The 16,335-nt window shown below is 49.1% G+C and overlaps 1 protein-coding gene across 1 annotated transcript in view; it reads right to left on the bottom strand.

The window, feature by feature from the left end:
* Positions 1-16,335, bottom strand: part of PTK7 (protein tyrosine kinase 7 (inactive)) — a 65,082-nt gene that overhangs the window by 46,253 nt on the left and 2,494 nt on the right. The gene's annotated exons all lie outside the window — the stretch shown is intronic.

The following is a 16,335-nucleotide window of genomic DNA, read 5'->3' as shown; positions in this document are numbered from 1 at the left end:
CAAAGCCATATTTGGAAGAAAATTAATAATCTGAAATGATTTCCTAGATAATGAAATAAATTAAGCTATTTGACTAAAGGTAGAAAAAGAACAATAAAACAAACTTTGTCGCTATCTTGGGTTTGTCCCAGGTAAAGAGCATGAAACTTATTTTTTTTAAGATTTTATTTGTTTGACAGAGAGAGGAGACAGAGCAAGAGAGGGAATACAAGCATGAGGAGTGGAGGAGAGGGAGAGGGAGAAGCAGGCTCCCCACTGAGCAAGGAGCCTGATTTGGGGCTCCATCCCAGAACCCTGGGATCACGACCTGAGCCAAAGGCAGATGCCTAATGAATGAGCGTCCCGAAACTTTTTTCTTTTTTAAAGATTTTATTTATTTATTTGACAGAGAGAGAGATCACAAGTAGGCAGAGAGGCAGGCAGAGAGAGGGGGAAGCAGGCTCACCACCCAGTAGAGAGCCCGCCCGATGCGGGGCTCAATCCCAGGACCCTGAGATCATGACCTGAGCTGAAGGCAGAGTATTAACCCAATGAGTCACCCAGGCGCCCCATCAAAACTTTTTAATTCAATCTTCATTTTGTCTTGATTCAGTGGGAAACTTATTCCACTGATATTTACCATCACAGCTGACACATTTCTTTCTGCTTTTATCTACTTTACATTCTAATACTGCAATGCTTCTCCCTTTGTTGTACGTATTGTGTTTTGTTTGCCTTCACTGCCTCCGAGCATCTACAAGATACACTTCTTGTTTTTTTTTTTTTTGTTTTTTTTTTTTTTGTTTTTTTTTTTTTTTTAAAGATTTTATTTATTTATCAGAGAGAGAGGGGGGAGCGAGCGAGCACAGGCAGACAGAATGGCAGGCAGAGGCAGAGGGAGAAGCAGGCTCCCCGCCGAGCAAGGAGCCCGATGTGGGACTCGATCCCAGCACGCTGGGATCATGACCTGAGCCGAAGGCAGCTGCTCAACCAACTGAGCCACCCAGGCGTCCCTACACTTCTTGTTTTTAATTTGACTAGTATACCCTTTGTTCATTACTTTCTTTAAATTTATTTATTTATTTATTTATTTATTTATTTGAGGGGCACCTGGGTGGCTAAATGGGTTAAAGCCTCTGCTCTGCTCTGCTCTCAGGATCCTAGGATCGAGCCCCGCGTCGGGCTCTCTGCTCAGAGGGGAACCTGCTTCCTCTTCTTTATCTGCCTGCCTCTCTGCCTACTTGCGATCTCTGTCTGTTAAATAAATAAATAAAATGTTTTAAAAAAAAGAAATATTTGAGAGAGACAGAAAGAATGGGGGGGTGTGGTGGGGGAGGAGGAAAGACTCTCCAGCAGACTAACCCCCCCCTGAGGGCAGAGCCCATAGTGGGGCTGAATCTCATGATCCCAGGGTTCACGACCTAAGCTGAAACCAAGAGTCTGACACGTAACCGACTAAGTCACCCAGGTGCCCCCGTTCATTGCTTTTTAAACTCTTGAATCTATTTCTCTAATTATCACATTTTTTTCACCATTTTCATCTCACTGTACATTTTCCTCTGGATTCAGAGAGCTCTACTACTACATGGTATTGATTAGGTTAATCGTAGAATCCATTAGGCCCTTTAAAGATTATGCTGGAAACTTAATTCTGCTATTGCATTTGTTTCCTTATACCTATTTGTTACCTCAGCCAGTCCCATATTTATCTCCTCCCCCTTCTTGGTCAGCTTCCTTTTGATCTCGGTCTATTGCTTCTCATCTGATTTTTTTCTTTCCATCTCAGGTTTCATAAAATACATATCTTCTTGATTTAGGAGTGGGGGGGTGGGGGGAGATGCTGCCTTTAAAAAAAAAAAAATCACTTCTTTTTTCCAGCAGTATTCCAAGGAAGAAATGATAAGAACTGAACTAAGCCACGAGCAATGGGATGGAAGGGAAGGGAGAAGCTAGGAGAGCGATTAAGGGACAGCAATAAATGAAGATGCAGAAAAAACCAAATCCAGACAGCGAGCAGAGCCTACAGACTCCAAGCATATGTCCATGAGGAGTTTTAAGTGTCCCCGGAGCTCACCTGCCACAAAACAAGGGCAAGACCACAACAGCCCCCACTCCTCACTCCACACACACACACACCTTCCTGCAAAGACCCTCACCAGAGCCTCTGAGCTGGCCATTATCATGTTCATCCTACAGATAAAGAACGGAGTTCAGAAAAGTTAAACTGCTTCCAGAGCTAGAATTCTGGTCTGTGGAACCCAGCTTCCGGAGCAACCATGGAACACTGAGGACAGGGTTACCCAGCCTGTGAGAAGACAGATGACAGGAACTCAAGCCACCCTGGTATGTCCATCATCAAGTTGGGGGCGACAACAAGAATACATCTGACAGAATGGAAAATGAAGAGGAGCAGGTCATTTAAAGCTACATGATATAGAACAGAGAACACACATGGCCTCAAAAATGAGGGAATGAGAACCTTGGTGGGCACTGGGCTATGACACTCCCAAGTTTCCCGGAACATCCCTGACAGGTGCTGGCTATCTTGGCATAATTATTAATAATGTCCCCATCTGGACGATAAATTCTCTGGTCCCCCTAGCAATGCTCCACATGTGAAACATGCTCACCTGTTTTCACATGTTAATCTGTATGATTTTCCACAGGCCTACTGAACAGCGCTGTTTCAGAAATTTGATGAAAGGGGCACCTGGTGGCTCCCTCGGTTAAGTGGCTGCCTTCAACGCAGGTTATGATCTCAAGGTCCTGGGATCAGTACCGCATAGGGCTGCCTGGTCAGTGGGAAGTCGGCTTCTCCCTCTGCCCCTCCCCTTGCTCCTGTGTGCACTCTCTCGAATAAATAAAATCTTTAAAGGGGCACCTGGGTGACTCAGATGGTTAAGAATCTCCCTTCAGCTTGGGTCATGATCTTCAGATCCTGGGATGGCCCCCACTGGGTTCCCTGCTCAGTGGGGAGTCTGCTCCCTCTGCCTCTCCCTCCTACCCGCTTCCACACACACACACACACACACACTCTCTCTCTCTCTCAAATGAATAATGAATAAAATCTTTAAAAATAAATAAATCTTTTTTAAAAAGAAAAGAAATTTGACGAAAGCTAAAAACTCCCACTTCAGAAAAATTACGTAAGTGTAGAACATTGGACACAAATTTGATTATGTTTATTCCTTTTAACAGAGCAGCTCCATCTCTGGGAATTTATCCTACAGACAGGCAAGCGCAAGGGCAAAGGTAGGTACAAGGACATTTCTGATGGCACTGTTTTAAATAGCAAGTCCTCAGAAACACCCTAAAATCCATCAGTAGGGAATGAGTCAAATAACCTGGGGGAGGGGGGGTGGGGATCTGCCTCCCCCCCCCAAGATTTTATTTATTTATTTGACAGAGAGATCACAAGTAGGCAGAGAGGCAATCAGAGAGAGAGGAGGAAGTAGGCTCCCCGCCAAGCAGAGAGCCCGATGTGGGGCTTGATCCCAGGACCCTAAGATCATGACCTGAGCTGAAGGCAGAGGCTTAACCCACTGAGCCACCCAAGCACCCCTGCACCAAGCTTCCTCTTAAAATAGGCAGGAGTCTTCCTGCGCCTCCTCTGTGGCGCCCCCCCACTCCCCTGCCCCGTGCCCCCAACTCAGCAAGGTCCCAGGGGAGGAAGAGACACGAGCTTGCTCACAGGAGGAGGCTAAATAATGAATTGTAAGTGTGTGTTTTCTTTGGCCAGGGCAGTCTGGCCAAGCACTGGGGGCTGCTGGGCAAACATTTTTCATATTTTAGTAGCTGGCCTATGCCCAAAACAGTCAGAAGTTAAGTAAGCTTTGAATGAGCTGCGTCTATCCTCTCCCCCGCCCCAAGAATTCTTAATGAGGTTCTAAGGCAGCGGCCTCCAGCAAACCGATCCTGTTGCCTTAAATATCACTGGCCCTTCACTACTTTTAATGAATGCAAATGATTCAGCAACAAAACACTTAGCCTGGAGTGAAATCCGTCTTTGTGTGGCTGGTTTCACCGGCTTACAGCCCAGCTCAGGCAGGGCCCTACCGGGCAGCGGCCCAGCAGAACCTGAGGTGCCCAGGCTAGCCCAGGCAGACCCCCACACACCAAGGGCAGCAGGCGCCGAAGGCAGGAAGTGCTCAGCAGGAGAGAAGACCCCTCCCTCACCAACCCCCTCCACTCACCACCCCGGCCACCATATGCAGACCCTCACAACTCCACCTCTTTACAACTCTGGCTGCAGGGCAGAGGAAAGTGTGAGTGGAAAAACAAAAGGTATCTCTTTGATCTAATCAAAGGGGTTGGTCCCGGGCACCTCAAAGGCCTGTCCGGTCACATACATCCTGCATTCAAGGCCATTACACTCTGACACGCCCACCCCCACCGCCTCCTCACCTGATGCCAGATACCTGAGGAACAGAGCAACCAAGATCCTGAAAAGTTCACTTGGACCCATGCCCTCCTTCACCAACTTCATGGCAGCAACAAAAACAGGGAGTGTAAATAACCCAATTTACACCCTGTTTTCAGAGTTCTCTTTTTGGCCTCAGGAACTGAAAGCAATTTGTCAGGAGTCTAAGAGCAACCTTCCGCTAATTCACTTCCAACATGGGCTCAGGGGGATTTGCCCTTCCCATCGGCCTGATCATATACCCCATCAACACCTCTCCCTGGGGCTGGGGCAGCAGCCTGGACCAGAACAAGCAGCTGTTAACGCCACAGCCATCACCCCGGAGGCCAGCAACTGTCAAGAGACCCCCAGAAGTCCATCCAAGTCCTCTCTAGGTTGTTCTGGTCGTGGACATAAATAAGGAATAGGGGATGTTAGACCCAAACTGACCAAAATCAGGAGCACTGAGGGCCCACAGGTATCTCTCTGGGTGCCCGAGATATAAAAAGGGCTTCAAAGTCTTTGCTGACCTGGTTTGAAAAGCACCACTCCCTCTTTTCAATCCTCACAGGACAGAGAAGCCGACAAGACTGGCTTCCCCAGAAGAACACTTCACACTGGGCTTTAGCGGGCCTCCCAAATAATTTCTATATTCTCAAAAAATGCCCTTTTTGAGGATTTAAATACCACTACATCAAAGGCTTTTAGGAGAAGAGCACTGGAATTTCCTTAACCTCAAAACCATTCTTCCTGATTGTTCAAGACACATCTGCCACAATACCTTATTCTTCTTCAAGACACTGCCAAGGAAGCCAAAGGAAGCCAACGGAAGCAAAAAAAGGCATTCACTTCATACAGGAGCTGCGTCTCCTAGACCCTGGCTGGGCCTTCTAAGTTCTTGCCTTCCAAAAGTAATCCATTAATCAGACCCTATCCTAGCTGGGCACACCTATCGAGGGTTAAAATTCTAGACAACAACACAGAAAGAATGTATTTTGAAACCCCTATGAGGCAGAAGTAAACATCTGGAAGGCTTACACAGCAATCCATTTTTTAAAAAAAGGAAATCAAAAAGTTTTGCTCTTCACTTTCACTAATGCATATGAAAGAGATCTCTTCCTCTGTCTACCATCTAAACCCCAACTCTGCAGTTAATCCATCCTACCATCAGATAAACCAGAACTCAAGCAAATGATGAACTCCCCAGCCTTTGGGCCACTCTAGTCCTGGGGGTGGGGGAGGAAGGTGCTCTCAAGCAAACGCCTAGATAGCACAAAGCAGAAAGAATGGCACCAGTTGTCTCCACAAAACTTGGCTCCAACCCACACCACTGCACAGCCTGGGAGGAAAAGGAAATGCTACCAGCTCCTGTCTGTCTCCTGCCTGCCCCCACTCACGGTTCCATCCTCCGAGTGCCTGGCATTTTCTGGGTCCCCCTTCTTTGGTGCTTCTCTGCATCTTGCCTTGTTAATTACTCTCTTCTGGTTCTGTCTTGATGTGCCTCCCAGACAATCCATTCCTGGAATGAGTCTCTAGCCTCCCCCAGGAATAGCGCAGCTTGTCAAAGTGGAGACTCTACCATTAGAAAAGGATTTTCTTTCCATAATTGTCTGTCTGCCCTCCTAGGGACATCCGCCTCCTTTTCTAGACATCTCTTGCCTTCTGAAGACTTACAGTGCCTCCCCCCACCCTCTCACATACTCAACCCTAGCATGATGCCTGGTGCCTTAAGCATCATTTGTTATTCATGTGCCACACTAAAAAGGAGACAGTTTCTACTGAAAGTTACTGGTGGATGGCAAACAAAAGCAGACCTGTAAATAAATCACCCTCGTAGGATAACTATCTTTTATGATTCACTCTAGGACAGTCTAAGTCCTTCTCATACACTGAATTTCAAAGGTGTCACCAATTTTAAGATGCACTGTTATCTGTGTTCCGCTAAAAGGAGATGGTCCCGGTTAAACTAAGACACAATACGACATAATTGATTATGTTACCACCAGTCTTTAAAGGTGTGAAACTGGAAAAAAGAAAAAAAAAAGAGCACCTTAGAGATGATGAAAGACAGACAGTACTGTCTCACAGAATCCTTACAAGCACCCTAATGGGGTTGGTATTATGACCCTCACCTTACAAAAGGGAAACTGAGGCTCAGTGAGGTGAACTGTCTAGGGTCCCTCGGTGAACAAGTTGTGAAGCCAGAACTCCATTCCTAAACAGAGTTCTTTCTTTCTTTTTTTTATTTGACAGAGACACAGCAAAAGCAGGAGGCAGGGGGAGTGGGAGAGGGAGAAGCAGGCTGCTCGCTGAGCGGGGCTCATTCCCAGAACCCAGGGATCATGACCTGAGCCAAAGGCTGATGCTCAAGGACTGAGCCACCCAGGCACCCCATCCTAAACAGATTTCTGAATTTCCCTGGCCCAGGCAGGTGGCACCCCCAGGCCTAGGGTAGATCAACCCCAGCTAAGCTGCCCCATCAAAGGCAAATAACCCTTGCTTGGCTGATTGCTAAAATCAGGGTCTTTCTGCAATTGCTCCTTACAGATCTACTTCCAGAAACAACAACAAAAGGAAAACAGGTTTTCCTAGCTCCTTCCTCACAAAACTGGCTGGAAGTGAAGGGGGACCTCGCAGCCAACTTGTTATATATAAAGCACATTTAATGAGCCTTTCAAGCTGCGGGGGTGGGAAAGGCAGGGTTCACTGGAAATCTGATACTTTGGCAGCAGAACGAGAGGGACAAGGCCCTTAGCATCAGCCCCAGGGGGATAAACACCATCTCAAACCTCTTTGTCTGCCAGAAGGAGATACTTCCGGGGGGGGGGGGCAGGAGGCGGCAAAGCTTTTTATGACAAAGCCCACCTAACAACAACCCTCTACCAGAGACCTGGCTGGGGTCTTTGTACAACCCACCTAACCATAAACCCTCTGTCCTTTCCCAAACCTGCTGGGGTCCCTCTACCCGCAAATACCTGTGACGGCCATAAACGCCCTTAAACAGCCCCCGTTTACTGCCCAGCCTGCCTGCTGCTAAATGAGGGCATTTGTTTCAAATTTGCAAATACCGAAAGCAGTGGAAACCTAAGTCCACTCCTAAAATGAAATGTTCTGCATTCCTCCGGGCCTGAAGCACCGCGCTTCAAAAGCTGCAAGGGGCCCTGGCTGTTTACTCACTGGTGGGGATGTTGGGAGAAGTATTTCCCTGCTCCCTGAGAAGGTTCCTTTGATCTGGGCTGGGTGGGAAGGGGACAGAGAGGTGCCACCCAGGCTCAGGCCCGGCTGGCCCACGCTTGCTGGACTCCTTTTTGGATCTGCCCGCAGCAGCCTTGGGGGGCCTGGGAAAGTGAGTCTCACTGTCTCACTGGGAGGCTCAAGGAGAGACAGAACAGGCCAGCTCAGCAGGACCTCTCAGACCAGGTTCAAGAGGCCCTGGAAACAAAAGAAAAGTTAAGAGTTGAAAAAGACACACAAGGCCAGAGAAGCACCCCAGCCCCTTACCCAGAAACGAAGTGGCCCACTCGCCACCCCCTTTCCCTGCACCCCACCAACAAACTCAGGACACTACTTCCAAACAGGGTGAGATGTTTATTAAATAAAAGCCCTTTGTTTCAAGGAGTCTTCAGAAGGGGGGGGGGAGTGGTGGGAGGTGGTGGTAAAGAGAAGACAGAGATCCTCCTCCAGGCCCCCTGGGGCTGTTCCCGGGCTCAGCCACCCCTCCTCCCAGGGAAGCTCCTCCTGCAGGAGGCCCGGACCCCTGCGGTGGAGGAGGAGCCCGGATCACAGGCCAGATCACAGGCCGACCACAAGCACAAAGCTGCTAGCAAGCTGGGCATTTTTTAAATTGGTCAGTTTAACAACTGGGTAATCTGCTAAATTAACCAAATAGATAGAATGGTTTGGTCTTTGTAGCTGGAGCTATAAGACCAACAACAAATCTTCTCCGCCCGCCCACCCACCCCCCTTTCCCAGGGCTGCAAGACAACCATTTTCTTTGTTTGTGATTTGTTTTGTTTTTCGGGTAGCTGGAAATGAACTTGGGATCTCAAACTGGATCCTTGCACATCTCTGTAAGATGATGAATCTCTGAAGAATCCTTTCCTCTCTCTCTCTCTCTTTTTTCCCCCCTTTTAAACAGATGAGCTATAAGAGAATCAGAACACCAAAGTATCACTTTGTACCCTTCAGCAATGGAACTCAGGTTCCCAAGCTGGAACCTGAGATCTTTGAAAGCAGAAGAACAAAATTCGGCAGGACAGCCAAGAGGGTTAGCAGCTTCCGCCAAAGGGAGATCTAGCCGGCACCCAAACACGGACGTGTCCCAGAACATCAGAGGTCACTGTCCGAGCAATTCTGAAACCTCTTGGGAATTAAAAGACTTGCCTCCAAAATCAGAAACAGAAGGGAAACCTAGGTCTACCATGTCCCTACCAAGTGTGGGCACACCCATCACCACAACAGTGGTTAGTGGCAGCACCTCTGTTAACCACGGCAGCGACAACTCTCTTTACCACCTACGTGGTCTCCAGCACAGCATCGCTGGGTGTACACCTCCCTGCAGGCACACGGGTCTGGTATGAGGCAGCACCCCTGCAAGCCAGAGCCTGCAACTACCCTCGACCTTCCAGAAGCACCAGGAGGGAGAAACCGAGGCCTCGGCTCAAATCGTGTTCTGGACTTCTAGATTACACAGTTTTACCGTGACTTAAAAACTCTAGGATGGACACAGACCTCTGAACGGGCCACCTAAAACCTTAACCGTGCTGTTTTCTTTAAAAAGAGGGAGAAAATCTGGCAATCTTGAACACAATGGGGCAAAAGGTCTCTCCATGCGAAGTTACTGAACTGCTCACTCCTTAGGTAGAAAGAGCGAAGGCTCCTCCACCCTCTAACAGGATTGCCCCTAAACCCACACAGTGGTCGCGTCTGCCAAGCCCACTCCCCGGCATACACCGCACTCCGGGCCCCGTGTGTGTGGCACTTCACAGCCCCTAGACAGACAAGAACACAGAATCAGCTCTCCCACCTACCAGCCCTGCAGTCCTGACAGGATCTTACTCCATACCTCAGGTGCTCTACTTGCCAAATGCCTCCCCTCCCTCCACCTTCCCCCCACCCGGAAACCACCCATCTTCCTCCTGCCTGCCTCTGAGCCACACTACAGGATCAAATGTCAGTGTGAGTGAAAGCGTTCTGTCAACTGCCACTGGGGGTACACTTGTTGGGGTTACAGAGGAGGCCCTCCCAAAGCACCCCTAGCCCCTTCTCCCTGCTTGAAGCCTATCTTCTGTTGTTCTTGCAAAGGAAGAGGTGATCCTTGCCAAAGCACTAATTCCTTGAGTACTTGAGGAATAACCAGGTAAGTTTCTGTCTTCTTCTTTTTTTTTTTTTTTTAAGATTTTATTTATTCATTTGTCAGAGGGAGAGCGAGCAGCACCACAAGCAGGGGGAGCGGCAGAGGGAGAAGCAAACTCCCCACGGAGCCGGGAGCCCTACTCAGGGCTCTATCTCAGGACCCTGGGATAGAACCTGAGCCAAAGGCAGATGCTTAGTGATTGAGCCACCCAGGCGCCCCATCTGCCTTCTTTGACTCAGATAAAATCTTCTTTTTGGAGGACACTTGGGTGGCTCAGTCGGTTAAGCGTCTGCCTTTGGCTCAGGTCATGGTCCCAGGGTCCTGGGATCAAGTCCCGAGTAGGGCTCCCTGCTCAGTGAGGAGTTTGTTTCTCCCTCTGCCCCTCTCCCCAGCTTCTGCACTCAAGCTCCCTCATGCTCACTCTACTCTCTCAAATGAATAAATAAAATCTAAAACACACACACACACAAACTTCTTCCCCCTCATAAGAATTTTCTCCCAAACCTTTCTAGAATTTACTCGAAGTTCTCCATTCCCCCTTGCAACCAAGGAATAAAACCCTAATACCCACATCACCAGTTGATCGAGTCTAAACACATCTATGCCCACGCACTAGACACTCCAGAACAAAATACGGCCCTTAAAGTCCTCTCCCCAAAACTACAGGTGAGGAAAAGGGCCTATAAGATGTGACAGAAACAAAGCTGAAGGTTGTGAATGGCAATACTGGGTCAGTCCCCAAAGGTCACCACATTCAAGGTCTTCTAAGGTCTTAAGTCCTCAGGTTGAGGCCCAAGTGGCAGGTGGGACTTGTCCAATGTCATATGAGCAGTCTGGGGCAAATGTGGGAGCAGGGCCCGTGCCTCCTTCCCAGTGCCTCCAGACGAGGGACACACCCCCCCCCAAGGTACCCAGAACTAGAGCCCACCAAAACCCATCTTTGCTACTGAAGAGACTCTACCATCACTGCAGCATTTTTCTAAAACAGGAAAGCCTACACACTTTACCTGGGACCACTGGAGGACCCAGGTGTCCAGTGAGAAAGGCAAGCCTGGTACTTCTTAGTGAGATGTGGAAGAAACTCTGAGCAGCCTCGCTTCCCTGAAGTCTCAGCCAGGCTTCCTTATTAATTATTACATAAGGCTTTAGAAGCCTGCATGTGCAAGGCAGTAAAATCCTCCGGTGGGGGGAGGAGCCCAGAAACAGACCAAGATCCCAGCAGCTACAGACATATATACCAAGCAGGTACAGCACTGGGGCCTCAGCCTCTCGGGTTTCTCCTACAGTATGAGATGAACAGCAATGCTCCAAGGCCACCACCACAGGAGGCAGGTGAATAGTAGAGAAAATGACTCATCTAAAACATAATATTAGACTAGAGTTCACCAAAATCATCTTGGCCCATCAGCTGAGAAGCAAAGAGCCACTCATTCCAATGGGATGGCCACATATGATTGTATAGGTTGTGCACTACTCAAGATACCCAGCCAAGGTGTTAATACTGAAATATTGCCCTGTGTCCTGATGCAGGGTTGCATTCACTTGGAGGAAGGGCACCCATTTCTAATTTGCACAAAGGTACTCTATGAGCTAGCTGTTGGGACACCTCAGCCATCCCCCAAACAGACCCATTATTCTCCTCACTGCCTCACCAACGGCACCCCAGAAGGGGCAAAAAGGAGCCAGTGTATCTCCCAGAGCAGAGGCAGTGCATGCTACTGCCCACTCAGGCCTTCTTAACCACCCAGGGAGAGAGCCATCCATCCCTCACCATGCCACACCTCGGGAACCTCCCTACAGTATTAACAGAAGGTCGCACAAACTACCCAGAGTGACCGGGGAAACCCCACGGCCATCCCATGATCACAGAATCTCCTCCTCCCCTGGATATTCTAAGTCAGCCAAGGCTGCACAAAACACAGCTTACCACCCACTCCCTAGAAGAACATCGGCACGCCCAGGGAGACAGTGGCCCTGAACAAGCAGTGATCACTCTGGGAGAATCTGCTAGGACAGAGGGAGAAGAGTTCTCACCAGGAAATGCAAAGAGCTTGTGCCCACCTTTCCAAGATGTTGTTGGAATACTGAGACCCATTTAGAACATCTGTGCTCTCAAATGAGGAAACCATTTCTAAAGCTGCCAGTCCAAAATAACTCTGGCAAGCTCTTACAAACCATTCTAGAGATTGAGGACTGGAAAGAAAGGCTGATGCCCTAAAAGGAGACAAAGGGTCCGGGTAGCCTCTGGCCAAAGAGGCTACACCCCTGGGTCAACCATCTCCAGGGGGAACACGACCTTGAACTTTCCCGGGGGGTGGGCAAGGGAGTGATCAGCGGCACTTGTACCTTGCAGATGAGGAAACTGAGGTTCAAAAGGTTAACTAACCAGCTCAGGGTCATAAGGCTAAGCAGCAATTAAGCCAGGTCCAGGATACAGAAAAGCAGGTGTCACGGGACCACAAATGTCTTCTCCTCCTCTATCATGCACTGGTGGGTGTGATGTTAGACAAGAGCCAGCCACGTTTTCAGACTCCTGGTCCAACGCCTTTATGTCATTCTGATCCATCACCACAGCCTACCTCTATGAGCAATTCAATTCTCTCTTCCCTCTGAAGCCCTTCCCCTCCCTGTTTGCTCCTGTGTCATGGACTTACTGTCCTACACATTCTAGAATGGTCTATTTAGCATTTTACCAAGTGGCGTCTTTTACTACACTTCATGTGATTCCCATCTCTCTGTCGTGTCTCCTTCCTGCCTCCTGCCCCAACTGAGACACTTCCCCCAGACGACACTCGCAGACGCTTTGGACTGAACCCATCCTAAACCCCTCCAGACCAACACCAACCTTTCTCAACACCACACCTCCACTTTAACGGACACAGCTCTTATGGAAACCCAGTGGTTCTCAAACCTGAACATCAGTAAGAATCTCCCGGGAAGCAATTTTGTTTTGTTCTACTTTTCTGGGAAACCATTTTAAAACTCAGTTTCCTTCTGAGCTTGAACTGCGACGGGACTGACTATTCAAAATCTGAGATAGAGGGGTGCCTGGGTGGCTCAGTGGATTAAAGCCACTGCCTTCAGCTCAGGTCATGATCCCAGGGTCCTGGGATCGAGTCCCGCATCGGGCTCTCTGCTCAGCAGGGAGCCTACTGCCTGGTCTCTCTCTCTCTGCCTGCTGCTCTGCCTGCTTGTGATGTCTGTCTGCCAAATAAATAAATAAAGTCTTAAAAAAAAAAAATCTGAGATAGAATCTAACAAACAAGAAAGTGAAATACCTTTTCTGCCTCCTTCCCTGAGGATTCTGATGGGCAGGTCTGCAAGCCAGGCCCAGACAACTCCAATTTTAAATAGGTCCTCCAGTTACCAGCCTTTCCACAGTATTACTTGATGGTCTTTGGACTACAGATCCACATCTTCCTAACACATGACTCACAATCCCTACCCCGCAACTCAGGACCTCATTCTTAGAAATTAAAGACCCATCCAAACCAGCAAATGCATATCCTTGCTCACCAGGGTCTCAGCTGGCAGGAGCTTGGGACTGGCAGGACACCCACTCACCTGTGTATCCTTTCCCCAGAGTCTGGTGACCCCAACCTCAGCTGCAAGAGGGGAAAGGCGCCTGCATGGGTCTGGCCTTCCAACAAAGCTTCCTCCCTGCCCCACTGCTACTTGGGCGGCTTTACTGGGAGGGAAACGGCCTAAACACAGAGAAGAGGATGGAAAAAGTGACATACTACAGAGGGTTTCCTCAAACCACGGATTAGCTGTAGCCGCTCCCATGCCAGCTCCCCACGAAGCGCCGGGGGCTCGGCAGGGCCCGGTGTGCACTCTGTGGTGAACTCGGGAGAACTCCAAGACGGCACTCTCAGCTGGCCACAATGACAAAACTTCCACAGCAGCAGCAGCATCAGGGACTAGAGGACCAGGCGATTGGGGTCGGGGCAGAGGGGAGGGGTGGGTTGCAGGACAGAGCAAGAATCCAGGAGGGAGGCAGGCAGGGAGCTCGAAGGCAAGGTGAGCGCTAGCAAGCGTGGCCCTGAGCCTGTAACCCCACCGTGTGTCTCTGCCAAGGGCAGCACCAGGGGCACATGCTACTGAGGTTAGGGACAGTAGAGAAAGTCTCAGGGAACAGACCTAGGGCACCCAGCCATGCTCAATGACCCTTTCCTCCATCAAGAAAACACCCAAGACTGAATCCCTGGCCCCAAACTGCTCTTGGCTCAAATATTAGAGTCTGAACCAGCCAACATCCATCCCAGCTGAGTCTCACAGAAGCTCCTCCGGCTTAAACACAAACTCACACACAACCTCGCTCCGAAATATAAAGTCTTCCAAAGATTTAACACCGGTAAAGCCGCTGGAGCCCAGCAGAGACATTATGAGTCAAATGTATTCCTGAAAAGTCCTCTGCTGACCAAATTTCTGCCTCACAAATCCAATTTCTCCACTGCCCTTCATTATTAAACGAGCACAGGCGCCTCGAGGAAAACCAGAGGCTCCAAGAGGAAGTGAACAAGTCACCAAAGGCTACGTACCTTCTAGAGTCCCACGTTTTTTTGCTTTTTTAAGATTTTATTTATTTATTTGACAGAGAGAGATCACAAGTAGGCAGAGAGGTAGGCAGAGAGAGAGAGAGGAGGAAGCAGGATCCCTGCCGAGCAGAGAGCCCGAAGTGGGCCTCGATCCCAGGACCCTGAGATCATGACCTGAGCGGAATGCAGAGGCTTAACCCACTGAGCCACCCAGGTGCCCTAGAGTCCCACGTTTATTGGACAAGTTTCCTGACAAAATCTAAATCAAGTTCAACCCAAAGGGAGGTGATTTGTTTTTTTTGACACGGTGAGGCAATTTTTACATGCAGACATCACACAAAAGAGTGTATACATGAATTAAAAGTTAGTTAAGGTAAATCTTCAAATACTGTGCAAGATCTAGGGCCCCTAATTTGAAAGCTCTACCCCTCAAGTTTCTGTATAAGGAGACCAGGATTTCGGGCACCTGGGTGACTCAGATGGTTAAATATCTGCCTTTGGCTCAGGTCATGCTCTCCGGGTCCTGGGATAGAGCCTTGAATCAGGCTTCCCGCTCAGTGGGAGAGCCTGCTTCCCCTGCCCCTCCCTACTGCTCATTCTTTTTCAAATAAATAAATAAAGTCTTTTAAAGAGAGAGAGAGAGGGAGAGCGCATGTGCCCAGGACTCCTGGAACTCTGAGGTGTAGTCACCTGGGTAGCTTATTCAATGCAGACTAGGTTTCTCCTTGTGCTCCCCGGGAATGTTGATGCCACATTTCTGTGGACCTTATTTTGAGTGGCCCCTACACAGCTCACCATTTTCGAAGTGTGGCCCTCCAGGACAGGTCAGCTTCCTATGTACATGGGGTTGCCAGGCCCAGAACTCTTGGAGAAGGCCGGAAGCCCTGCCACATCAAACTCAGAAAACCACCACAATGAACAGGCAGCCCAGAAACAGGGAAGGAAGGTCTGGTCCCTTGATACAGTCACAGTAGAGCAGGCACAAGGAGGAACAACAGGCAGCCCCAACCCAGAGGAGCTAAAAGGGACACAAAAGACCCCTGACAGCAAGGAGGCAAAGGGAATGTTTACCTTTGCCCTTGATTACTCTGCCCAGTGCCCCAAAAATTTCACTCACCTTTTCAATAAACCTAGAGAAGGACCCATCATAAATGATACTGTAAGGAATTACGCAAGAGGGGAGCGCTTTAGTTAAAACTCAAATGGGACAAAAATAGGTTAGTGTCCTAAGAATGACAGAATCCGAAAGTCCTATAGGCATCTTTCTGGCAGGAGAACGGGACAGCTTTGGGGAGGAAGTGGGGCTGAGCGAGAGATGGGCCAGGCAACATATATGAAGGACTGGCTGGAGAGGAAAGAAAGGGCTGAGAAACCACGCCTATCTCAGGGGATGGTAAATTGACTCGTTGGGTAGCAATGGAAGGCTCCAGTAGGTGGAAAATATTTCCTGTTAAGAGGTGACTGTAAGGCTGAAAACATATGTGGGAAGCCCTTCCCAGGAGATGGAAGAAGAAGAAAAGGGCCCTGTATAGACTTTATTACATTTAATTCTTCGCACAACTCTGGGAAGTCTCTTCACAGAGGAGGCAAACTGGGAGGTCATGAAATTTGCCCAGGGCCACGGGGTCTGTCAAAGGTTGAGTTGCTCTTCTCCACAGCCTGAGCTCTTTCCACCACTCAGCCCTGCTGTGAACGCCAGGAGTGTGACTAGATCCTTCAGCAAGCCAAGTACAGAGATTATCCATGCCCTCCCTCGCACCAACGACTGAGGAAACCCACCACTGATAAAGCAACTCCCAGGTCTGAATGACAGGCTGCAGAGCCTTGAGGAATCTGCAGGACAGCGTAGCTCTTACTGTGACAAGTCAATCTCCCCAAAGATACAAGAGCCTGGAAGGAAGAACCCAGAGAGGGGGGATGGGAAGAGGAATGGGTAGTGACCACAACCAACCATGCAAACAGCTGGGGCTAAGAATCCCAGATTTCCAAAGTCAAGCCCTCTCTTCCGCCTCCACTGTATTTATGTCCACAGGAATCTCAAAGTTTGGAAAGCTACACAGCTA

This window comes from Mustela putorius, unplaced genomic scaffold (assembly GCF_011764305.1).
Source record: "Mustela putorius furo isolate JIRA1106 unplaced genomic scaffold, ASM1176430v1.1 tig00003983_pilon_pilon_pilon, whole genome shotgun sequence".
NCBI classification, from domain to species: domain Eukaryota; kingdom Metazoa; phylum Chordata; class Mammalia; order Carnivora; family Mustelidae; genus Mustela; species Mustela putorius.
The sequence above is the reverse complement of the archived record's forward strand: the minus strand, read 5'-3'. Positions and strand labels throughout refer to the sequence as shown.